At 43.1% G+C, this 27718-nt stretch overlaps 1 protein-coding gene and 1 long non-coding RNA gene across 3 annotated transcripts in view; one reads left to right on the top strand and one right to left on the bottom strand.

Moving 5' to 3' along the window:
• Slip1 (SLo interacting protein 1) overlaps positions 1-27718 on the bottom strand; it is a 58806-nt gene that overhangs the window by 26629 nt on the left and 4459 nt on the right. The gene's annotated exons all lie outside the window — the stretch shown is intronic.
• On the top strand, positions 1639-6638 carry LOC117158135 (uncharacterized). Its single transcript, XR_013058638.1, has 2 exons — positions 1639-3833; positions 3923-6638. It is a non-coding gene; the product is annotated as an uncharacterized LOC117158135 (long non-coding RNA).

Raw genomic sequence — 27718 nt, 5'->3', positions numbered from 1 at the left:
CAAAGTCGAAAAATTGACCGTTATTTTGCCAAACTTACGTCATACGTGTGTATATATCAATCGCAAAAACCATAGAAAATACAAGACGTTGCTTCTTAATTTCAAACGCGCCTGATGTAACATACATCGTTCCATTATGGGGCTGAATATTGGTTGGAAATTCTGCAGGGAATATTTTCAGTCTACTGGATTAGTAGACAGGGAAATGAACAAGTAACGCAAAGAGCAAAGTCGAAAAATTGACCGTTATTTTGCCAAACTTACGTCCTACGTAAATCGTGAAAACCATAGAAAATACAAGATGTCGTAACCTCCGCGACTCTCGACACATCAAACGCGCTCGTTTCTCGAATAAAACTACTTCTAACGATTGTACGTACAGCGCTGCAACTGGTTTCGTCAACCGGAATCCAACGCTTCGATCTCCCGTAGCTCCCTCTATTGTGGCTACGACTACATCGATCGATCGATAACTTTACTTGACGTTTCGTTTTACAACCTCGCTAGAAAGAGACAGTAAACGCCGTGAAATAGATGAACGCGCAGCGATACGTAATGCAACGTGGTATCTAATTCGATATACGGTGCTATTCGCAATAGGCAGTTTAATCACCGAATGACGTTTACCTCGTCGCTTTTGCCGCTGTCTATTTATTCGACCGGATATCCAATGAAACGTCGATCGAGTTTCTACTTTGATTCCATTTGGCGTTTTACGATCGCGTTCAATCGGTCGCGAAACATCTCTTTCGATATATTCGACGTATCGCGTATCAATCGCGAATCACTTTTCGTATTCATCGATGGATTTGCACGACTTTGAAACAGTTATTCACCGGCGTGAAGTTGCCAGCGTCGGCATCGCATTATCGACGTTACGCGAGAAACACGATGCGTTTATATCTCAATTATCTTCTCCGATCTCGAACCGTGGTCCGTGTGTAGTCGTAAATGCCACGATCTCGTTTTAAGAATTGTTTTCTTCTTCTTGGAAAATTTCAAGCTTCTTTCGTAAGATCGATTCGTTAAAGGAAGCAGAGTAAAAACGAACGAATCAGAGAAAAGTAAGATCGACAGGATCGATCGTAGCTGCGAATCCCAAGAAAATCAGAAACACAAGACGTAGAACGAATTGGATAGGAACTCGGAGCGTGGAATTTCTGCTTCGCTGAAAGAAGAGTGCGAGGATGATCTCGCGTCGAGAAAAAGAGGAGCAACCTAAAGAGAGAGAAAGAGAGAGAGAGAGAGAGTGGCAGCAATGAAACAAGTTTCCGTGTTTCTAAAGGTTCTTGCTAGTGATACCGACCACGAGGAGAACTCTGAGCACGGTTGACCGAGCTCGGACGGTCCCCTCGGCAAATACTGGCTTCGACACACAATATTATCGCGCTCTAGGGATCTAAACCATCGTGAAACCCGCGAACGTTTGAAGGTGTACGCGCGAAACCACCATTCCACCAAGCTACAGACTGACTCTTTCAGCGAGCGCGGCGTGCCACGACCGATTCCACGCTTCCGCCGTTATCTCCTCGCACTTTCGAAACCGCTTCCACGATCCAAACCTTCCCGTTCAAATGCAAATGCAGATGCAGATGTAGATGCAAATGCAGATGCAAATGAGAGAGCGAAAGAGAGAGAACTCGCCTAGTAGACCGCTGTTGCTGTCGCGTCGCTGTATCGCAACGAAAACACTCGCGGGCAAAGCTCTCATCGTTGCTTTGTTATTTATTTATCTATTTATTTATCACAAAGCCGCGTCAACTTGGCGGCTATTAGCAACGATCACGTTAACTGCGTACACGTATACACGATATACAGCGTGTTTCGTAAATGCATGTGCATACTCCGTGGGATTAATCCGCAGATTAAAAATACACGCGGCACTCTTTTTACACGGTCGATGAGTAGCGTTAAAAAAAAAAGCCAGGCAAAAAGAGAACTGCGAGAAAATCGATTCGCAGCAAAGTATAAAACTTGCGCTAAACTGAAGCGAACGATGGGAAAAAGTAATTTAAAACATAGAAGCGCATTCGATAATGACATTTAGTTCGACAGACATGCGGAAAACAAACAAAAAAAAAAAAAAAAAAAAGAAAGAAAGCAAAAACGCAGTACGTAAAGGAAGATCGAAAAAGTATTTCTTTCCCAAAAATCGGCTTTCATCGCGCGAAATGTCCTTCGTTCGATCGTCTTTCTTCCCAAGAAACAGTTCGTAAAGAGAGAAAAATTTGCGTAAAATTTGTCCAAACGAACTCGAGTCTCTTTGAACTCGCGTAAGACGCTTGAAATATGTCGTTCGCGTTGAAACGATAAAACGCGTTAAAAACCCGCGTAAGAAGAGTACCGTGCGAGGAGAGTGCCAGAGCTAAGTAAAAAATACATCCAGAAAGGATCCATCCGCGAATCGACGTTACGTTTCCGACCGATGCAATTTTTTATTCCGCCGATTAAAACTCGTATACGTAGTCCGAGAGTCGATTGATTTTACAACCTCGCCATCGTATACTTTTCGCAAGAGGCTCGCGGATCGATCGCTTCGCACTCACGAGGCGACGACGTATCGACGTCCCGTCTTTGTATCGAGAATTCGATTAAAGGACCGTTCCACGAAGCGAAACCCTCGGATATATCTGACAATTCGATCGGTAGCCATCGGGGGATAAACTAATTTCCTCGCGTTCCACCTTCCCTTTCCATAGTTCCGATCGGATTTCAGGAATAAAAGCTCGCTACCCGAGGCAAAGCGCCGATCCAAAGATCGACCCAACTATCGATCGCGACCTCCCTTGCGTCTTCTTCTTGGCGAAGGGCAAACGTCGCCGAATAATTCTCGAGCAATTAACGCAGCGGTCCGCGACATTGGCGCAATTAACGAACACGCTCTGAGAAACATTATCCGTCTCCCTAAGCATCTTTCGCCTGCGTCGATTTATCGTTTCCCCTGCATCTTCATCGAGGGTGCGAATTAACGAGGTATTTTTTCCAGCTTATCGGCCATCAACAGCACTCAGACGCTTTTTCTCCTTCTCTTTTGTGCGCGAACGCCGCGGCGCGCCACGGTGTATGCACCGTGGCGTCGGTATCAACGCGACGTCGCATCGATTCGTGAAAAGTAAAAAGCATCGCGCGATATCGAAGGCTGCAGTGGCCGAACAAGCGAGTGTGTGCTGTTCGTCGATCGGAATACGTCATTCGGCAGAGTATAGGTGTAAGAGGAGTGTCATCGTGGCTCGTTTACCGTCACCCGATGCCTAGTGGTCTTATTTGTACACGGATCGGTTAACGCGTCGATCGCCCGCGATGATCGGACCAAAGGACGTTTTACGATTCATTTAGAACGATCGAAAGAAGATCGAGTTCCTGGACTGATCAATTTTCAACGATGCGAGCAATTTGGATAAATATGGTCGGAAGGATGTACGTAAATATCGTGTGATATTTTGCGAAGTGTTGAGATATGTATAATTTTCTCTGCTGCACTAGGTTAAATGCGTAGTAGAGATACTTGTATGCGAATATCAGTGTGTGGAAGTATGTGTGTTCGAAGCGTCTCGAAAACAAATGAATGTAAACTCTTCAGTCGGTTAAGAGTCGTCGGTTTACAGTCGGGTATAGAAGAAAATGCTGAGACGCGTGCAAATGTGTATCGATGAATATAAAAGGAATCGTCCATGAAATAAATATTTCATTATTTTAATATTAATCCTCGGTATAAATTTAGTGTCCCTATAACATTATTTCGGCCTCGAAGATCCACAATTCTCAACACGAAGATTAAACATTATGGCGAAGTATACTTCGATGTATCGCGGCTCCCTCAGCAAGATGTACGCGTAAGTGATAGTCGACGTGTTAATCCGACGAATAAGTTACTCTTCCTCTAAGAAAAAAAAAAAAAGGAAACAAACAGAGTTTATTTTAGAGTAACGTTCAATCGGGCTGTTTGCATTTTCGATAAACTGGAACGAGCTTCGGGAAGTTTCAAGGTCACGAAATTCGAAAACGAAGAATGGAGGGAGAGGAATTGCGACACGGGATACGACATGGACGATGCGAGAACCGTCGATTACTCGCGGATATCCCAGATGACAGAAGCGGAAAAAGAAAGACGAAGATACCGAGGCAGGAAGAGAAAAAAGAAAAGCGCCCACGCCCGGACCGCGCCCGGATTCGCGTGTATCTTCGAGAGGGAAAAAAGGAAGAAGGGAAAAAGGGGAAAAAGGGAGAAAAGAGCGGTTGGTCGAGGGAAGGAAATATCAGGAATAGGGACTGTAAAGCGAGTTCCCGAGACTAGCTCCCGAATCGAGATTGGAATTGAGATTGGATCGCGACAACGTACAATTGGATGAGATGTGAACGCGGTATCAATGACGACATTGACCCTAGCCGCATGATGCGGTTGCTTCGAAAAACCTGGGAAATTTATTCGATCGATCGTTGGGTGGGCTCGGCAGGAAACTAGGCGAACTTCTGCTTCTTTCTTACTTTTCGTCGCGCTTACGGACTTTTAGAGATGATCGGACGCGTTAAAAAATCATTACCTCGATCGATTTAAATATTCGCGCGATTATTATTACATCGTGGATGTTCTTGCAAATTCGTTGTTTTACGAACGTAACTGAAAAGATTGAAACTAAATCGAGATTTGTTTTATTTTATTCTACTTTGAATATTTTTTTTTACAACTACTCTGGTAAATTACGTACATCCTTAATAAATGCGTAAGCATCCGCGATCTAATTATCAACTATATCTTTTCATTATGCGATCCCACACACGCTGCGAACGATCTTATAATCCGGATTCTCGGAATTTCGTAATAAATTCGCAGCAAGTTCCTATAAATATTCAAATCACCCGCGTGAATCACCATATCTTCCGCTTTACGTAATTCAATTCGATGCTAATGAACATTTTAATTCTGCCCGTATCGCGCTTCTCTGTATAATTAACTAGCTGTAAAACCTATCGTATCCTGCGATCATGTTTCGATCAGAGGCGAGCTCTCCCACAAAACCGTATCGTACACCAACTTTCGACGGCGTCGTACAACAAAAATTCATGCAAACTGCTACAAGCAGAGTAATGAGAGCGATGTAGCCCGCGGTACTTCGACAATAAGAAATATCGTCAAAGGAGACAGTCGCGTCGTTCGTCCGACGTAAATTCCGAAAGTTAGTTGTTCGCCGCTCGAACGAAACTTGTTCCAAAGAATCTTTCGCGGCTAAAAACCAGCATTCCGTTGCTTTCAAACTTGGCTCCTGTTTTCCTTCTCTTCTTGCAACTCGGTAAAATTTGCAAATTGCAGATTCATTGCCGGTAATCGTATAACGTAACGCGGTGACAAGGCGCGGCACAACGCGCGTCGTGAAAATGCTCGTCGCGCCGCGGCGAGACAAAACGCGCTATAGCGAACGCATACAACGGCAGAGCACTTAGGCGTACGTGCATCGGGATCGGTTGACCTCCTCCCCGACACTGTCTGCGAAAGCTTTTACGACCAAGTACCGAGTGCTAAGCTTCCATCGTACCTGCAAACCTCGACAAAAGTAACTCGTCCCATTCCGTACCGTACCGTACCGTCCCGTTTTGCTGCGATTCGTTTCGTCTCGTTCGCCCCGCGAGCACAAACTTCGATTCGATCCCGATTCGCCCTTTCTCTCATTTTCCGACTCGTTTGCGACTCACGATCGCGCGTTGGAAAGCGTCAACGACTCGCAGCGCCCAACGTTCAATCGCCCCCCCCCCCTCCGAAACGAAATGCGATACTTTGAAAGGCAGCGATTTTGCTCGCCGATATCGACGAACGATCTTATATTGGGTTGGTTGGTAACTAAGTGATTGCGGATTTTGTCATTAGGTGGTATCGACAAAATCCGCAATCACTTAGTTGCCAAGCCAATAGTTCAGATCCTGAGCAATTAGTCGGCGGAGGTGACCTCCTTTCTCATGGATCGTCGAACAAAGACTGTTCAGTGCGAATATCCTGTCTCGGACCAAGTATAATATACTTTTGGTGCGCTGCAGAATTTTAGTAATCTGTAGCGGCGTATATGCCTTAGAACGTTTCGATACGAAGATGCCTTACATAATTGTTTTGCCACAGAGGATTAACACTGTACGACGCATATAATGTAATAAACAAACTCTGCACAAAGCAGAATACAACCGGCGACAAGTTCAAACTTTCCGGTATCTCCCCTCCACTAGTATAAATAGACGACCACGTTCTCCAGAAGTCAGTCAGTCGAGCGAATAAGTACAACGAATCAGTCTAGCGAATCAGCATAACAATTAGTATCAGTACCGCAGTATCGCGCAATCTTATAACGAATATCATCGAGCGAGCAAAGGTTGCGATTAAATTTGTATTGTTATTTCTGTATTCAGAGGTAGGATCATATTAGCTATTATTTTATTCTTTGAGCCGAAAAACCTTTATTGCACTTTCTTACATGGACTAGGGATAAAAACAAAAGAACATCTTAAACCTATCGATTGTATCTAGAACTATATTCTAGTTACTATTTACTGTCACTAGCGCGTCTGCACATAGATGGCGAGCGCGAACTCACGTCATTTTTAACACTTTGTATTCTACATTTTAATATATCTGTAAATATATTTAATTAAATTAACTCGTCTAATTATTAATTTAACCAACAACACGTCTCACCGTCCACCACAAATCGGTTTATATGATCCTTCAGAATTTAACATCGATTTGAGCGACCACGTTTTGGATTGTATTAGGTTATCCGAAAAGTTTCTTTCGTTTCGTAAGGTGATAACAGATGAACAACAATTTCTGTTTTATATTATTTTATTGAATTAGGTATGATGCATTTCGTTATCTTTCTATTATTATGATCGTGCATAATTCAATGAACTAATATAAAACAAAAAAAATTGTGCGTCTATTATTTCCTTATAAAACGAAAGAAACATTTCGAACAACCTAATACGTCGTACTCTGTATCAACCCTTTCACGGTTGAACCCGTACACTCCCCTAACAGTATCGCAACATCTACTGATTTCGCAGGAAACGTGACGGTTAATTTAGATTATCGAGAAAGCGATACTACGTAGCTGTATTACATTAAATGGATTAAGTAGAAATCTTTAACACTAGAACTACCGATAGCTAACACGAAGCTATTTCTACCAAAACCAGTGATAGAATATTTTTATATTTATTGATTTATTACTTTTTTACAGAAGCAATTCCATGCTATGTAGTATATTTTTGGCATTATTACTCCACCTGGGACCATCGTCCCTAAACGAGGGTTGACACGTTTATAAAATTGTACAACCAGTCATTTTGACTGCTATTCGTACAAGTAGCCTTGATACAAAATTATTTTCAGTTTGAATACATAAAAAACAAAATAAAATTCATTATATTATTCCTTTAGTTATCGTTGCGAAAGTCGTTACATCATTGTGGAAGGAAAATATAACACGAAGTAGAAATTTTAAAATAAAATTGTAAGACCAGTCAATTTGACTGGTATGGTAATTCTAGTGTTAATAAGCAGGATTCTTTAAAGCGTGGAACATAGTTGAAGACTTCCTAGAGGTTACGATTCACGGATTGAAAATCCGGAATATAACTGAACGAGCCGGGATACTGGACTAGATATTTCTTCGTACGTAGAGCTCTGGCCGAGGGTTCGTTTCGGGTCACTAAATCGCCATATTTCTCTGTTATAATCCCATTGTTCCGATACACGCAACGCGATTACTTTGACTCGTTCCATAACTTCGTTATACCTTGGCCCGGGTCCATCGTTTCCAACGAATCCACTTATCATTCCAGTTCTTTTGTAACTACCTTTGTCCTACCCGTATTAGCTTTTTCCCCTTTTCTTCCCTTTCTGTGTCCTTTCAAACCTCGAAGAGTAAACTAAACATAGAAAATTGTCTGAAACACGACCAAACATCGCCAGAGTTGACTATCGAACATCGCCAAACGGAAGATTTTTATTTGAACGGCAAACGCTTTCAATTGAATTTGCGCGAGTTACCGCGAGAAGTAAAGTAAAGACAAATTAGAAAATAAGGGGAAAAAGCAAGGACAATATTAAAGGAGCAGAGATAGAGAAAGAGAGAGAGTGAAAGAAACGTTAGACAGATTCGGAGTAAAAGCTGAAGTACGAGCTTGAAAACATGGAGCATAAACGAGTCAGTATGTAGGATAATGAGGTACTACTTCTCGGCCGAGTCAAAGTCTTGAAGCAGTAGTTATAAATGAAAGCAACCTCGACTACCGGTTACGCTTTCATGAAAACGCGTTTATCGTACCTCCTAGCTTTCGCTGGACTACGCGCTTTTTTTCAAACAGGTCCAGTGGATCTAATTGCTCGAGGAAAAGGATACAAGCGCGACGATTAAGTGCCAGTGATTCGCGAATAAAAGAGAAAGGTTGGAAGGGACAGAAGGAGAAAGATAGAAAAAGGGAGAAGACTTGGTTTCCAGTAACGTAGTCGACAGCGACGACGTCTGCACGCGCGTTGCAAACTTTTGAGTACGTTGATCGACGTTACGTGGATGGATACGCCCCGTAAGCAAATTAGCAACACGGGAATCAGCCTTCTGGTTGGCCACATCGAAGCGTTGTTATATACAATCTGTTCGACTGGCGTGAAAAAAATTCAGTAACATTGTGTAGCGGCGTATGAGTCTTAGGACGTTGCGATACGAAGATGCCTCGCATAATTGTTTTGCACTGTACGACGCACATAATGTAATAAACAAACTCTGGACAAAGCAATTTCGCTGCTACATGCAACCTACAACCGGCGACAAGTTCAAACCTTCCGGTACTCCCCTCGACCAGTATAAATAGACGACCATGTTCTCCAGACACAGTCAGTAGTAGTGCGAATGAATATCAGTATCGAGTCAGTGAGTCAGTCAGTCGAGCGAATTGGTATAACGAATCAATCTTATAACGAGTATTATCAAGCGAACCATTAACCTTGTATTCTACACTTTAAAATATTGCCATTAATATTGCCAAATAATGCCATTGACTTTGTATTCTACACTTTAAAATATCTGCAAATATAGTTAATTAAATCAACTCGCCTCATTATGGATTTAACCAACAACACGCATACCGTCCACCGCAATCGTTTTCGTTGGATGCGCGTCTATAGCCAAGCGGGAAACGCTTGCAGTACCGGAACGAAGATTCAAGATTTCGAATACTTTGGCGAGCTACTGCGGTTGTTTACGACAGTCTGGAAATAACTGGACAAACGGAAAATTTGAGAAATGGAATAGGTAAAAATGGAAAGGAAGGATCGTACTGATGGCGCCATAGATTTCTACCCTCCATTTACCTCTTGCATTCGCATTTCTTCGCGAGCTAGGTTGGAAAAGGATGGTCAATGGGTGGGTTTCTCGACCAAAAGCAACGAGACTGCTAGTGGCTGAAAGGGACGCGAGTCGCTTAACCCCCTAAACGCGCGGAATAATTTACGATCGGTTTCATCCGCGTTCACGACCACGATTTTCTTCGTCGGTTTCTTTCAACTTCGTCTTCGCTCCCTCAAGCCTCGTCCCTTTCTTCCTTCAATGCAAACTACCACCGGTCGAAATCACGTTCTCGTATCCGTGCACCAATTTTATTCTCCTTGGAATTCGCATTTCTTTTCCGACGTACAATACCAAAGTTCATCGAGTTAGGATCGTTGAAACGTTCCCGTACCTTTCGCGTTTCTAGTCAAATTGACGGAGCAAATTCCGATAGCATGCTCCATCCATCGATTAGATTTATAAACCCGTACATGTTAATAATTTCTCTTCCCAAAATTGGATTCTTTATGCTTTACGTCCTTGCTAACACGCGCTCCTTATTTCCATATGTTTCCGAACGTTCTGAATTTTTGTTTTCGAAATAACCGAACGTAACGTGGTATAATGCGTAATGAGGTGGATTTTAAACGTGTTGGTTTGTTTATCAAAGAGACGAGTGATAACATTGTAATAGTCGGTGTATATTAAAATCACTGTAGGTACAAGTACAGTGTTTTTTCGATCAGTCGCGGAGCACGAACGATCCCCTATTTCGATTAGGATAATAGAGGTGCTTTAATTAGTATAACACTTGATTAACAGTTCAAAGATATTATATATTTGCAACAACTTTCCAACATATAGTTACGCTGTTGCGTAAGGTATAAGTTAAGTAGGTGAATGATCTATCTAAAGGTGAAAACCCGGTAAAGTGATGTTGACTGTTCTAAAGACGATGAATCAGTGGAGTCCCGTGACGATGCTGTTGCAAAGGAAAACTCCTACTCGGTGATGATCGCCCCACCACTGGTCGCTTGCGGGTAGAATCCCGGGAAACATGGGAAAACCTACGTTTCCCCAATTTTTACCTGATGGAGCAATAATCGTAAGGAACCCCTTGACTCGAAGATGTTTCATGTCACGTAACGGCCTTAACGGTTTTATGACGGTTCCTTAGGATTATTATGATCCGCTTAATTCTATGTGTACAGCTGGTGGTCGCCTCGAACGTAACATACAGAGATAGCGTATGCCGGTCATAATCGTCGCTATTCGATCGTATGACTCGCTATACTGACTCGTTCTAATCTTTGTTCTAGAGAGCACGTTCGTCTATTTGTATCGACCGGTGTTATTATAAAAAGTCCAAATGTAACTCCGGTTGGCGATTACAAATAACGACGATAATATTTTGTCTGGAGTTCGTTTACCTTTGAACCTAGCAAACCAAAACAACGTTGGTATTCCAAGGCACAATAATATGAGTCCCTCTGCTGATTCAAATCTTCCGTTGACTCGTATACCGCTACAGTGATAATAAAAAAGATCTTCAACGACGCTCTAATCAGCCTAGTTGCCCGATTATGAGAATACGGGCGTGGTCTGTGATACACTAGCTAGTGTTAGCTAACACTAAATTCGATAAATTAAATAGTTGCTATACGTCAAAGATGATGAAACTGTGGCACTCGTATGTACATTAATTCTTATTCGCTCGTACGATTAATTTTTATTCGCTTACACGAAGCTTAGCCTTGATAAATTAGTTTTATCGTACGTTGATCGATTTAGTATCTAACATAGATCGGTCACGCTAAATCCCAAGTTTTTATAACATACAGGAAAGAAGGTAGAAGAGAAAATACGATCAACTACTTAACTATATCCTGTAGAAAAGATCGCGAGACAAAAGAGGTCGATGTCGATCCTTTCTAAGCAGTTACATTTGCAAATAGAAAGAACGCTAGGTACACCGAACGCGATTCGCAATTTCATAAAGTCAGAAAAACCTCTTGCAATCGGTTTGCGATCGACTCGACCGTTATCCGATAGAATGCTCGAGCGCAACAATAGCTGAGCTAATATTTGCCATGCGATTTTCAAGGAAGTCGTTAGATTCGTTGTACGAAGATCTTATCGCGGAGGAGACCTGCTGCTTCGTACTTACATGTGTACTTTCTGCCGATAGAGGCACGCGTGGCCGATTCTACTCCCGATCGTGTACCATCGATGGTACACAAACCGGGCAACGTCACGTTTCAACCCTCGGTACACGCACTATCCTACTAACATCGGATGTAGCAAGATGCGTAATACGATCAAAGATACTTACTCCCCCTAACGGAATCTTCACCAAGAGCGGAGAACTTTCTTTGTCGTTGGACCCTTAACCCTTTCGCTTCGGCAGTCCAGTCCACCGAAGTACAGTCACTGAACGGAAACGCGCGCCAGAAATACGCACAGTGTGCGTGGTTGCTGTATATACGTTTTTCTATGTCTTTAATAACAATAATTCTTGTGAAATATCGTTTCACTGTCAATGGATTCAATAGATTTTTTTAGCATGAAACAGTATACGATCGTTTGGATGTTTGAAATATATTACGCGAAACGTTTTGATGTTTCAACGATGAGTAACTTTAAGAAGTGATTGATCCAATAGGTCAATAAAATCAACAGAAAATGTTCTGTCGAGAACGAAAAAATATATTGTTGACTACAGATAGCACTTGTATACAGGGTGGTTGGTAACTGGTAGTACAAGCGGAAAGGGGGTGATTCTACGCGAAAAAAGAAGTCGAAAATATAGAATAAAAATTTGTCGTTTGAGGCTTTGTTTTCGAGAAAATCGACTTTGAATTTTCGCTCGGTACGCGTGCACTTTATCGCGTCTCGTTATAACGGATCTCACTGTAGATCGTTGTCTCGATGGAAAAATTAAAAAAAAATTTTTTTTTTAATTTTTAATCTATATTTTCGACTTCTTTTTTCGCGTAGAATCACCCCCTTTCCGCTTGTACCATCAGTTACCAACCACCCTGTATATGTAGCGGCACATGAGATAGAGGATAATTCAAATCACGTTGTTGTTTTACCTCGGAGTATCAAGATCGTTAGGATCACGTAATGTAAAAATAAATAAACTCCGGACAAAACAATGTCGCCGCTACGTGCAACCGTCGAACAAAGACGAACTTGAATTTTCCGGCTCTCCCCCGATCAGTATAAATAAACGGACGCGATCGCAAGCGACAGTTATACGAGCTATCGACGAGTATCTACGAGTTTTTATCGATCAGCGATTATACACTGTCTCTTAGCGAATACGTTTGTACGAGCGTCTCAATATTTATATTTATTAATTTATTTAAATTTAGATATATTTGTCGGGTTGCAACAGCAATTTCTCGTTAGTTTAACTACCGATCTTCTACAAGTCCTCTACATATACATCATTTGGATGATTTGGATATGAAGTGCCGGACTTAGGATTCGTCGCCAATATGCGGCTCATCTCGCGGGTGCCGCCTTTAAAACACGTTGACTGCCATGACACCCGTATTCGGATGACAGCAAAGTTTGCAGCAGGGCCGCGTCACCCGTATTCGGGTGGCGCTTATTTGACTACTTGCGATGGATCGTCGTAGGTGAGGTGTAGTTGTTTTGTTCGAAATAATTGTTGCGCTGCTGGTTATATACTGCTGGGGTACTGCTGTTTTTCTTTTCTAATTTAGATGCGTGGAAGAAAAATCGGACTACGGGGCGCCGGGATTCGAACCCGGGTCCCGGAACGTTCGTAACCTAAGGCGCTAACCATTGCGCTACCGTCGTCCGGTAGAAGTTAGTGTCGAGTGGCGGTATTTGTTGTCGAGTGCCGCCACATAGGTATTTGAAAAGATATTCCAGAGGAAATAATAAAACTATTGAATCGTTATAAAAGTGATACGAAAATGGTTTATTAAAAAAATTATTTACTCGCATTACTACAATATCGATGGGAGTACCTAGCTGAGAACGCTTGATATTGCGGCACGCGTGGGCTGACGGAGATTTCAGTGAAAATACGCGTGGCAGTCAACGTGATAAGCGGCGCTCGAAGCGAAACGGTGCGTTTCGACCAACACATATGGTCGTCCTTCCCTGGTTTGACGAAAAATTTACAAACGAAAGTTTGACGATCGAATCGGAAATTTAACTCCGTCGTACGCTTGTCGCGGTATGGAGCGCGCATACGTAAGTTCCGTGTCCTGATACTTGCGAGCGGAAGCGTGCGTGTCTGGTGGAAAATCGCGGGAAATGGAATAACGCGAGGCAGGAACGTCTTGTGGTTTACGCGTCGATGGAAAACCGCGCGGATATTAGAAAGACACTGGGACGAAGAGGGTACAGAACGAAGTAGGGTAGTGGTAGTTTGCTCGGCGGAAGGAAGAGGAACTGGTCTCGGTAAGAAAGGCGCGACGGCGAGAGGATGGAAACGGTGGTGAATGCGTGGAGACAACGCGGGACGAGATGGGGCGCGAAACAAGGAGCGGGAGCGGTCGCGAGGATTATCGTCGACATAAAGGGTGTGCCCTTTTGCGAGCTTCGTGCCAGTCATCCGACGCATTCATCTTTCCCGAAGGTTAAACGCCCGCGCCCCCGCGTTCTTGTCCAGACTGGGGACAGAGAGCGAAGCGAAAGGAAAGAAAGAAACGAAGGGAACGAAGAAAACGAAAAAAAAAAGAATTTCACGACGAGCGGCAGAAAGGAGCGGAGAGGAGGGTGATTGTGTTGCGTGGCACCGGGTTGGGGTAGAGTCGGGGTGGAAGGATAAAAAGGAAATAGATAGACGGGGGCGGAATCGAGACGACGCGACGCGACGCGATGCGACGGCGGTTCGTAGAAACCGTTCGAGTTCCGGTGCTTCGTCGAGCTGTAAGCTACAACGAGTTTTGTATCGACCTACGTCGACGAGATGGAGTGGTTCGTGGGACACTGAGAGAAAGAGTAGCGGAAGTAAAGCCTCGACTCAATTAGCTACATCCAGCTTAATGAAAGCGGCCACAGCGATCCAATAAAATTCTAATAAAGTCGCGCTTGCTGCCGTGTTACGACGCTAAAAGGAGACAGAGAAATAGAATAGGGTGAGGAAGGGTGCCGGCAGTGCGCGGGGCTACGCGTTCACCCGCCGCATAGAAGCAGAGAAAGAAAGAGGGAGACAGAGTAAGTGGTAGGAAGGAACGTTACGTTATAAAAGAGAAACGAAAAAAAGATACGTACAGAGAGAGAGAGAGAGAGAGAGAGAAAGGGAGGGAAAGAGACTGGCAGAGCATTCGACAAACGGCAACGTCAATAGACGCGGATTCGTATCGCCCGAACAATGTGCATTGCCAGTGGACAAGGGTTGAATGCGGCAACGGCTGTATAAAACCAGAGAATACCCAACCGCGCCTCTCTTCCCTGTAGAAGGGAAAAATTAGGCTTTAATATGCCACGAAACTTTCTTAATTGCGTTTCCGGATATCGAAGCTCTGCTCGTTCGTGACCAGACGCGATTCCAAGCGAAAGCAAAGCTCTGACAATACGTAAGGGACGTAGCTTAAACACGATCGATCAAACCACGTGTATTTACGTTCGTACTTTCAACGGTATTTAACTGGCGCCTTATTTACCTGAGACCTATGTTTATTACGTTGCGTTTATGCCAAGGTACGTTCATTTATTCGCGAAAGTATTTCAACGCTCACCGTGGACAATTCTTACGAATGTATCGTGCGAAACTTCTGAAATTTCGTTAGCGAGATACGAGTACCGAGATCGAATTGGAAAATTTCGGAGCAAATTGCAAAGTGAAGAATGTATAGAGCAGTTGTAGAACCTTTATCGACGCAAAATCGCTAGATTCGCACGAACAGCGAAATTTACAAATATCGAGCACATTTACGATTTGTGACAGGAACGTGTCGGAAAAATTATGCAAAGGTCCGCGAAGAGAATCAGCGAAGCGAAGAGAACAGCGTAAGGAGCGCGTCCGCTCGGAGAAGTGAACGAAAGAAAAGCATCGAAATTCGATGAAAACGAAGGTAGCAAGAAGATTCCACAACCATCGAATCCAATACCATTGGGAGGAAATACGTAACCGATTTTTCCTCGGTGGAATGAAAGGTCGGAAATGGAGCACCGGTCCAGCTTCCGATTCGACTATCGCGAAGTAATATCGCGGACTCGAATCAGCGTAGAAGCTTTCGGAGATGGTTGTTCGCAGTAACCCAAATACGCGTTTCGAATCCATCCATTCGTTCTCGTCTCATCATCGCCGTAGATCTGTCGGTCATTCTCAGCGACACAGTTGCGTACATATCCAGCGGCGCGCAGTTGCAACAGTAATTGAAAACTGCTAGTGTCTTTGCTGCAAAGTTCTCGCTCGAAGGCGGAAGAAAAAAAAAGCCCGAATGGGTCAGCGAGAGAAAAGCAACTACGGAAATGAGAACGAGAGATCGAGCCATCCGTGTTTAAAAGTTAGAGGACGCGGTTCTTCGGTGTTGGCGTCGATGTACACCATGTTTCACAAGTATACGAAGCCCGTAGAAAATCGTCAGATTCTGGATTTATTGCTGCCAGCGAATTACGAGTTTATCGTCCGCTTCGTTTCGTACCATTTTTACACCGTTGTTCGAGAAACTGCCTGTGTTATTTCCATCGACTTATCGCCACGCGCTCGTCGTGGTATCATTTCGAATTGGTCAGGGAATAGATGAAAGCGTTTTGACGATTTTAACAATCAAATAAATCAAAACGTTTCTCCTTCTGTTGCGTGTTCAAATTTGTTGAAGCTTCTCTCTTCTCGTATTTGTTCCGCAATTTTACGATGAAGGTACATCGTGTGAGAAATAGGCAGGCGCGGGAATTTTGAACGACGGTGTAGTTGCCGGCAGCGACAAGAACGTCTAGAGCAAACTAAAGATAAATAGGAAAAACGAAGGAGAAAAGAACGCGAGAGACGCGTGGATCGAGACGAAAAAGGAGGGAGCGCGAGGAAACGCGCGAGGAACGTTGAGATACGAGTGCAAAGCGAGTCGAAATCGCAATGAGAGGAAGCGACAAGAAACGGAGGACGAGAGAACGAGGGAAAGGGTCTGATTCTCCTGACTACGACGGACAATGGATGCAACCATCGTTGCAATATGCTCCACTTTCTCTCTGTACTACCATACTTGCCCTCTCTTCGTCTCTTGGCAAAGCTCGTCATCCGTTATCGATGTCTATATCGAAACGCGTGTTTGTCTCTGTCGCAAGAATCAGCATAAATCGCGATATATAATTGTTCCAGCGAGTACACGTTTCGAGTAAATGCCTTGCCATAAGTGCGCTGCGAGTATAAATTTTTTCAATCCAAGTAACTCGACCGAGATTCTTACTTTTAACCGAGGTGCCTTTCTTCCGTTCGAGGAAAAGAAATCTTTGCACGTTGTCGCGTTACATTCTACAGAGCGTCGCGATTGTCCAACTTTACACAAAAAGAGGTTGCTCCTTCTACAGGGAATAGAACGACCTCGATATTCTTTCAAGCGTTTTCCTTTGTGACAACAACACGCAAGAGAGACCATCGCCTCTGTTTAGGCATCGTCGCCATTTTTCTTTCGTCCAGCTTGCGATCTGCGAACGCGACTCGGCTCGAATCGCCAACGACCGTCTCGTATCCTGTTACGCTTCACGTAATCAACTTGCTGCCTTTAAAGAATTACGTTTCTACGGACGCCACGTATAATTCTTTCGATCCTCTGTTAGGTTTAGCCGAGGAAAATACTTTTTAAGAAAACGTTTTTAAGAACGTATTAGGGTGTGCGAAAAGTGTCTTTCTTTTACGGACACGTCTTTTACAACATCGCATCTTTGTACAAACATGAAACCTAACCTATCGAACGTTGTGGTCTTTATTTTGATAGAACAAAATGGATCATACGTAATTCGGTACAATAATATAAGACGGAAAATGTTGTGCGTCTATTATTTCCTTATAAAACGAAAGAAACTTTTGGACTACGTGATATATTCTCCTTTCCCGTGGTAGAATGTGCGAAGATCGAACGATATGAAAAATGTTTCGTGTACGAAGTCGAGAAACGGGACAAAGCGTAGTGTGACGTCTCAAGACAAAAAAGAAAAGAGAACTGGACACTGGATCGAGATAAAGCATATGAAGACTGTGTACTTATACAGATATACTTTAGCGATAAAATGACAAATGTATCAACGATTTCGCATGGAAATAGAAACAGCGACGAGAGGCAGCGACTCGCGCGCGTATGCAAATGCAAGCTAGTCAAGAGACAGAGAATGTAACGGAATGGGACTGAACGAAGCGGCACTGAGGCGCTTTGTACGCATAGAATAGCGTGGCCAGTGGGATATACGCTACATTTTGAACTGGTCTCCCGAGACTGTATTTGTATACCTATAATACGCATTCGCAGAGTCAAACGTTCTCTTCTCCAGGCGGTTCCTCTCTATCCCGGTTGTCGCCAGCCTATTCTAAAACCGAACACCCATCGCTTCGCATATACCGTCGCAATTGTCGCTTTAACAGATTCATAGTACTAGGAATACTCTCGACCATCGCTTTGGCCACCGAACCCTCGTCGACCGTGTCTCATTCGATGGCAAAGCCGAATCTTCGTTCGCTCGCTACTTTGCGTTTAACGTCGTTTAGTAAGAAAGATACGCGTGATTTGTGGCTATCGCGACGTAAATGACAAATTTTAAAGGACGAGTACAAAGGACGAGTAACTCTCACGATCCAGAATATTCTAGCAAATAAATGTGTTTTTTTCGACCGTTCGCGGAGAGACGCGATCGCGAGGAAGCGTGTCAACGTGAGTCGTAAATTCCCGTTACGATTTTACAATCGACGCCATGACTGATCGATCCCCTATTTCGATTGGGATAATAGAGGTGGTTTCATGAGTAGAATATGAGGTGTAGTGTTAGTAGTTTGTTAGTGTGTAGTTGTGATGATAGTGCTACTTGCTGATGTAGATGGCGCTGAGGGGTAGTACTGCTGCATTTCTTCTCATTTAGATGTCGCGGAAGAAAAATCGGATTACGGTTGCCGGGATTTGAACTCAAACGTTCGTAACCTAAGGCGCTAACCACTGCGCTGCCACTAGTTCGTGTCGAATACAGCTACAAATACTTGATTAACAGTTCAAGGATATTATATATTTCCAACAACTTTGTAGAAAAGATAGTTACGCTGGTGCGTAAGATATAAGTAGGTGAATGATTGAAGGGTGGAAACGCGGTAAAGAGATGTTGCCTGTTCTAAAGATGATAAAACAGTGAAGTTCGGTGACGATTTTTACCTTATGGAGCAATTACCATAAGGAACCACTTGACTCGAAGATGTTTTATGTTAATTGACGGCCTTAACGGTAAATCGAAAAGCCTCGTTTTATGACAGTTCCTTAGGATTATTGCGATTCGCTTAATTCTGGTGGCCGCGTCGAACGTAAAGAGTCACCGGACGTAACAAAATGGTACGAATATCTGTCAGGTTTCCATGTAACCGGGTTAATCAGAGCGTACGTAACTAAATTTTGATCGTAAATTTCCATTTGTAAAAGTGATTCGTAGCAGCGTTGAGTTACAACAAACAGGGTCGTTGACGATTCGAGTCGATAAATGAGAGAACAGCGGACAAAGTACAGCGGAGAATAAAGAGAAAGCGAGCTTGGAAGACGGAAGCGCTAAGAAGCACAGAACAGAGGACATCGGAAAATTAAACTCGATCGTTACCAAACGGGACAACTATTTTCCTGATAATTGCGATCGGACGATGCTCAACGTACCTCGTAACTTTCAAAGCAGAACGACGGAAAAGGAAAAGGGATAAAAACGAAAAGCGATAAAATGCGCTCGATAGCTCGTATTCTAAGTTGACATTAGGGGGTAACATGCGCGTGCAATGAAAAAGGGATGCACCTTTTAATCGACTGCGCGCGAATTGCCCTGCGAATGTCGCTTGGTCCGCTAACGCGTCGACAGGCTATTCGTTTAATTCAAACCAGATCCCGTATTCCCTGTGTCCTCTGTTCGGCCAGTTTGACCCCTTGTTTTTCCCTCTTTCCCTATTCACCGAAATCACCGAACCGCTTTACAACGTCAGTCCAGCTCACCGCGGTTGCGTCCCACCGCTACGAAACGCATAAACCGCGAAACACTGCTCGGTCTCGCGTATTTTATTCGATACGCGCTCATTCGACGCATTTCGTTGGAAAGATTAAGAGTCGCGTACAATACGTACCAGAGTCGTGTCACCACAACATGCGCGGTTTCTATCGAAACAATCGTACAAAGGAGAGTCTCGTTCTTTTCTTTCTAATGAATATAAAAATAAAAATACGAAAATATCTAATTTCCATCGAACGAAGGGAAACAAAGATACCGCGAAGAAAGTTACGCAAGAAGTTAGTCTCGTTTCCTTTTCTTTTATTTTTTTTTTTTTCTTGTCCTGAAATGGCAGATGGAACGCCTTAACCAAGGTGGGTCGGAAAAAACTTTTCTGTCATCAATCGCGCTGCGATGTACACGCGGACGTACTGCACAACTTCGTTTTCCTTTTAATCTTATTCTTCCAATTATACCAGCGAGATCAAAGGCTAATACGTTTCGGCGTCGATCGAAAAGCCAAAAGGACGATAATTCACGAGATTCGACCATCGGTCGTATCGGACCGCGATCGATAGACGCGTAGCACAATCGCGTGCTGTTGTTAACCGGTAAAGAATTATCAAATAAACGTCGGAAGGAAGAGATAGACAAAGAAGGAGAAAGAGCAAATATTTGTCGGCTATTCCGCGCTTTGAATTTATTTTAATTATACCAATTGCGTTTACCATTGTAACGATCAATCTGCAATCGTGATGAATATTTTACACGCTCGACCGATCATCGGTTGCGTTATTACGAGCGAAAAGGGAGAACGGTAGGTGCGGTTGGACACAGAGGGACGAACAAACGGCGTGAAACGGATCGAAAATTTGGATTAATTTCACGCCACGCGTCAAACATATCGAACACGATCTCGCGTGCGAGAAGGGTAGAGAGCGACGTGTCGTTTCTTGCTTGCTTTTAAACCGTTTCAAACAGCGATGCTATCTTTTCGTTTTTCTTGCTTGGTCTGCGCAGACCCACGAACCTTTCCTCTATGAATGCATCACATTCAACGCGCCAGCGGACAGTCGGCGTAAAGCTGCAGCTCAAGCTCTCGCGAGTATACCCAGCCTTTCGTCTATACCTTACAATCAGACGCCTATCTTCGATCTGCCAACTACCAGCCAGCGACGAGCAGAATAAATTACGTCGTCGCGTCGTCTTTTAATCGCTTCACTCGGTTAATCGTTAATGATCAATCGAAAATACAGTTTTACCTTCTTTAGTCCCGAGGACATTTATTTTTGTCCTTTTCACATCGATACGATTTACGTATCGTACGCGAAATCCACGGACAGCTAAAGTTTACGCGTTTCTAACGGCGAAACGTATTAATACGTAATTGGAAACCCATTTGGAGGGGCGAGAGTTTCGGGTTTTCAAGGGTTTTCAAGATCGAACGATGTCTAGTCAAAATTTTCTGTCTGCCTCTTTCGAGAATACGAGTCCTAACCTTTAACGACTACCAGTTAATCTTCACAGATACGACAATCGTCATTTAAGAGGACGAAACACGGACTTAAAATCATATACGCACGATAAAAGATTAGAGATAGAACATAGACGTGTCAATAATTTCTGCAATACGAGATTTTAATTGCCTTGAGAAAACGCGCACGGTCCTGGATGCAGCTTCATTAACGAGGGTTCCCTCTTACAGCTTTCATTTACAACCTACGCTCACCCTGCTATATCCTTTCCACCTGCTACAAACCCCAGCCTAGTTTCTTTTTCTACGGTTCCTCCAACAATGCCTGTGCATCATCGTCGTTTCGCGTTTCCCGAGCTCGTAACCAACTATCTATTCGTCTGCCCAAAATGATCTCTCCTTGTTTAACACGTACTGCGTAAATTTCGTCACACATTGTAGTAACGATGTAAATGTTGAAAATGACAACGTGAGTTCGTTCTCGCCATCTATATGCAGATGCGCTAGTTACAATAAATAGTAACTAGAAGATAGTTCTAGATACAACCGATAGGTTTAAGATGTTCTTTTGTTTCTATCCCTAGGCCATGTAAGAAAGTGCGATTAAAGGTTTTTCGGCTTGCGAACCGTGCGATAGATTTATCCAAAGAATAAACTAATAGCTATTATGATCCTACCTCTAAATACGGAAATAACAACAATAATAATGAAAAATTTATAACTATTTACATTTGTTCAAGTTACGTATTTCTACTAATCTTGGCGCGCCGATTACGTGTGACCTCTACGGCGCTACCGACAAGTTGAATGCTTGAATGCCCCGTGGCATTCAACGTGTTAAAATTCTCGCGAATGGATATACCGAGTGAAACACTTTGAGCGTCAGACATTTGCACATTGTTTACTATAGTTGCAAAATCTTTTAAATCGAGGTGTAAGCCGCGTCCTCGAAGAAGAACTCGAAGAAGACCTCAAAGAAGAACTCGAGGAAGAACTCGAAGAATATCGAGGTTCGTTTGATCTCTGATGGAAACGTGTGTATAGCCGCAGTGCTGGAGAAACGTCGGACTGTAGCTTGCCCGATACTAAAAATTTGATACGTACTTTAGAGATCGCTTTAGGCGTCATGCCGAAATACGTGGAAACACGGTCCGGAACGTTAACGCGATTACAAAGCGATTTGCAAACTATGTACGTAAATTATGCTCTCGAGGCAGGCGTCCAAGTACTTTCCAAGTTTCGAGCAGCGTCGCGTACTCGAAACGTCGCGTACACCGTCCCGTGATCCGATTAGTCGACCTCTTCATATTCCTCGGCGTGTTTCTTCTTTCCACGTACACCTGTTTCCTGGTTGCCATTAAACCGGCATTTCCTAATATCTCTGACGAGTTTCAACGATGCTTCACCGCGCATCTCGAGAAAGAAAGAGGATTCGTTCATTATGTTGATTCGTCTCACGCGTTGAACTGGGTCGTCGAGCAGATTAACCTTGCGAGTTACACAACTTTTCCAACGCACGACGATACACTTTCAGGAGAGTTTAGAACAAAAAAACACAGAGCAAGGGCAAAAGGGTTCTCGGTCGTGTTCGTTTGGCGTAAACGGTCATCGAACAATCACGAGTTCGTAATCTCATTTACGACGTTCAAAAAAGCTGCTTTTCGAGCATTTGCGATTTTCTACGATTTTCCAAAGAACGGTCGTTTACACCTCAATTTTACTAAAGCGGACGAGGAAGCGGTCTGTTTGCAGGACAATTCGATCGGATGGAAAGTCGAAGGGTTCGTAAGAAAAACGATCGGCGTCAAATTTTACGATTCTTCGGCTCTACGTGCGTAGCGTGATAGAAGCGAGGCTTCTAAAAAATGATCCGACAAATCGATCGCGGCAGATTGCGGAGGGCTTGCAGATGAAAAATGGGCAACTAGGAATAAGAAAGGAGGAATAGAGAACAGAGAACGATCGGAAAGAGTAACAAAGATCGTTGATGCGTGAGATGTAATCGAGGAGTGAAAATGGCTCGGGGAATAGCTTTCTGCCGGTTCTCTTGTTCGCTCGCGCGTTCTCTAGTTCCGTGGGAATATACGCGATAATGGAAGGCAGAGACGGTCGACGAAATTAATTTGGCGAGATTCGAGGCTGTCACGCGGGGGAAGTAAACGAGAAAACGCGTGCAAATGTAGCGCGGGTGCCGCAACGATTATGCACTTGTGCATTCGTTAAGCCCACTTTATTTAATGATTTCGTGTTCGAATATAGTTACTGAATAACCGCTTACTCGTGATTCTCGACGCTCGTAATAAAGACGATAAATGCATCTGCGCGCGCAAACGCTCGTGTTCTGTCTGTTATCTCGTTCGCTCTTTCGCCGGCGGCTAGACGTCTCGTTTTAGCAATTGAATCGACCTATTTCTCCCTGCGGATCGTTCGATTCTTCGTTAAAAAGGAAAACAAAAGGGAGAAAGGGAGAGGCGTTTAAAAAGGAGAAAAAAGAAAATCTATCGCCGCAAGGTAATCCGTCGGTTTTATTATTAAATACAACACGATGCACGCGGTACAGCGAGAATGTAACGAGACTGGTAAAGAAAAAGAAAAAGACAATAAACCGAAGATCGCAGAAGAAAAGTCCGATAAATACGTTTTTATCGATCTTCTGATTTTTACGTCGCTTTGCGATTAAACGGGAGAATTTTAATGTGACACAATTGAAAAGAAAGACAACCCGTTTGGTCGTGATTACACGGAGAGGGGTTAGGTTGGGGTTAGGTTAGGTGGCAGAAAATAAATCAAACTTGTAGATTTATACAAAATGGGCGATACAAGTGATAGGCAAAATAGGCAAATCGAGCAATGGCACGGTCATTACCACTGCTGGAAATGCCAATTTTTCCGCCTATCGTTTACCCCCTCGACGCTCTTTGTATAATCACGGCCTTAGGATTCGATGGTACGAGTCTTTTAAAAATAGCTTATTGGTAGTGAGCGAGACGCGTACAGATACAGTTTTGTATACGCTTCTTACCCCTGTTTGATTCTAAATTAACGAAACACTACAGGTTTCTATTGAATTTTCGCTACAGGATTTTAACTTACTTATAGAACTTTACGTGCTAGGAGTAAAAAATGTGCCACGATACGGAATACCGAGTCCGGGTCCTATTCCACGCGATTAAACCGACTATCGAGTTATTTTCTCTTTTGCATTTTTTATTCTTCATTTTCATTCGTCCTTTCGTTGCTAAACGCGTCATTTATACCTGAATTGTCGGAGGAACGGGCGAACGAACGAACGAGCGGACCAGTGAACGAAGAACGATCGTTAGACCGATTCCGAGTCGAATAGAGCCGATTCTCGGAAATACATGCGAAATCCTCTCTTCTTTTTTTGCTCCGTTCTTCGCCTCTCAGCTATTTCTTTCTTTTGTTTTTTTTTTTTTTTTACGCCAACGATTTTTTGCGCTGCTTGACACGCATTATTATCGCTACTAAACGAGTTTTAGCACGCTAACGAGCTCCAACCACGACGAATCCACTTTCGATAAACACTGAACGCGGTTGCTAGCAAGATCGATATCCGGTTAATGATGTCTCTCGTCGAACGATCGAGAAGCTCGAGAAAAGTAATTAATCGCACATAGGATCGGATCGGAGCGGAGCGAATCGCAACGAGCAGTTCAACGTTTCGCTCGTCTTACCCTGTAAAAACGAATAAACGAGTAATCTCACTCACACTTTTTCCCGCTATTAGATTCAAAATTAGACTACTCGCTAGACTACCGTCCGTCGTTTGACTCAAAACAGGTTACGTACTCTATCCTTTGTATCGTCGAGTGTTCCCGCTCGGAGAAATAAAGCTCGATTTCAACCGGAGGCGAAATTAAACCCTGCCACGGTGGTCGTCGATGACTTACGTTTCCGCTAAATTTCTTGGCAATCGATAAGTATCCATGTGTAATATATACGCGATGAAGAAGGACGAAAAGAAGTCGTGGCTTCTTAGAAAAACATCTAAACAGTGACATTCTAAACCAAAGTACCCGCTGGAAATAGAAGTTCGATTGAAGCGTGAAAATTTGAGAACCGCAGCGAGGTTAAAAGACACCTCCTGTTGTCTCGCAGAGCCGTCAATCTGTCCCCCCAAAAATCATGGACCTTCGACACCGGAGGTGCAGCCCCAAAAATATCCGGTTGCAGTCTGTTGTAAACTACATATGTACAAATATGCTGCTGCACCGACGACTGACAGAGAGCGAGGCGAAAGGGAAAGGGAAAGGGAAGGTGGAAGGGGAAGCAGAAAGAAGGGACGTGGCTATGTCGGTAGAGTCGATAAAGCATTGTGAGAGGATGACTAGGAGGAAGCTGATGGTAGGTGTCAACGATGCAAACATTAGCATACGGTGGATATTGCGCGCACATTAACCTTCGGAAATTGGAAAACACGACGATGAGTTGGAAAAGTACGCACACTCGGTTCCATGGGATGAAATCCGAGATACGGGAAAGTAACGACGAGCCCGGGGTAAACGTAGGTTTATACACAGATCCATGGACATACGATACACTCTTTCGGCCGAAAAGTTTCCCTTCTATTTCTCTAGTGCTGATATCGGCCCACTCTCCACGCTCTCGACTCTCTCGGTTTTGCCAGCTGCACGCAGCCCATATTTCGGAGTATCCACGTAATCCGAGAAGCAGAACGAAAATCGTTCGACGCTGCAACGTTCTTTCGTCGATTCTAGATCGATTCGAGAGTCTCGGTACATGTGTAGCTAAGTATTAAGTTGTCTTTCTTTTACAGACACGTCTTTTACAACGATGCATCTTTATACAAACACGAAACCTAATCTGTCGAACGTTTCGATCTTTATTTTGATAGAACAAAATCGATCATACGTAATTCGATAAAATAATATAAAACGATAAATGTTGTGTTATTTTTTTATAAAACGAAAGAAACATTTCGGACAACCTAATATGTACCTACATATGTCTACAGGGTGACTTGTTACTAATAGGAAAAGTAGGAAAAAAAGAAGAGTGCAAAAGTTAAAAACGTAAAGTAACATTTTCTTACGCGGCTTAAGTTTCGTTTTAGAAAAAGTTAACTGCGAATTCTCGACGTCACGAATATGGATCTTACTACAGGTTTAATCTTATTACGTATTAGGTACAAACTTTCAAAGATATTTCCTTATATCTGCCTTCTTATTTTAAACGTTTCCTATTAAAAATATTCGCGCGCGATCAGCCTATGTAAATCTTTGAAGCATCAAGTTTCCGCAGGAAATGGTGAAACGTTAAATACCTAGAAGGATAACGATACGGACTCGGACGATCGGCAAATCTTTTAATCGTAACAAATGTAAATTTTCTCTCGTTAATTAATAAGTCGAGGGAAAGAGATGTTAAATACTTTACGAGAGCGAATGTTAACTAATGTTAAACTAACACCTCTGCCGTGTTTGCGTATTGTATACCGGAGAATATGCAACGAAACCGGAAATTTCGCAAGAATGGGTATAATCACGGCAGAAATTATATGAAACGCTTCACGTTCTGCCAAATAGATGCTTGATTCTTCTCTTCCTATTAAATATCTATGGAATTAAATTTCCTTCGTTACAGGTCGTAATTTACGCATCCTCTTTCACAATTTCCCAATTTTGCGAATAGGATAATCGAATAATCTCATTTGATTGTTTTTACCAAAGTTACTACAACGATATTTATCTCTCGTCTATTACCCGTAATTTCACTCGCTCTGGGTGATACTGATATTAGCTCAATTATGCAAGAAAAAGTCCAAAAACGCTAAACAAATATACTGAACGAAAGCACTGGATTCGTACGGAAATATTCTATTCTTTGTCTTTAATTTACATTTCCATGTAGAATCATTCCCTTTCTGCTCGTTATCGTCAGTTACAGGACACTTTGTGCGTATACGATGCGCCGTCCCTTTGTCCCAATAAAAACACCATTTCCTACTATCTCTGACACGTTCACGGTGCTTTTCTTCGATGATCGTACATGTTGATACAAGACTTCGTTGATACGCGTGCAAAAAATCTCGTCTAGTTATCATAATTTTCGATTACTTTGAAATACAGTATTCAACTAGTAGCAGATTTTCGCTGCTGTTTCGCTACTTCTTCGGTCATCTGCAGCCCTTTGTCCTTCGAAGCTTGTGTCCGCCTTTATCTATCTATCCTATCCGTCTGTCTGCCTGGCTGTCTGTCTGTCTGTTTGGTTCTAACTGTGCATCACTCACCCTTTATCGCGCTAACGCTTCGAGATCTAATCAACGTCGACCTTAGTCAAGCGATTGTTCCATGTGCGACAGCATCGAATGCGACTGGATCGATAAGGTGCATCATACCAATAATTTTCCTGTATAGTAGGCGAGAACGATACAGTAAGCATGTAAAATCGTTCGGTAATTAAAGTTCGTAAATGTATTGGGAATTTAGAACCGGTTCCTGCTTCGCGGTATATTTACAGAAATTTGTCTCCCGCTAAAAGGAACAGATTCTTCTTTTTTTAAGATCCTCGATAGGCTATTGTAAAATAACGACTGAATATTTTTAATCGAACGAAGAAGGAACAAAGATTACGAAAAGAAAATGAAAGATACCTCTGCGTCTCGAATGTTTCAAAAAATGTAATGGATAGAACAAGTTCTAACCTTAAAATTGCGGTATATCGATTGTGCTTACTATATCGTTCGATTGTTCGGCGAGTCGATGTTAAAATGTCCGGAAATGGGATTGACGCGGCTGGAGAAAGAGTA

This window comes from Bombus vancouverensis, chromosome 6, assembly GCF_051014615.1.
Source record: "Bombus vancouverensis nearcticus chromosome 6, iyBomVanc1_principal, whole genome shotgun sequence".
Lineage (NCBI taxonomy): Eukaryota > Metazoa > Arthropoda > Insecta > Hymenoptera > Apidae > Bombus > Bombus vancouverensis.
The sequence above is the reverse complement of the archived record's forward strand: the minus strand, read 5'-3'. Positions and strand labels throughout refer to the sequence as shown.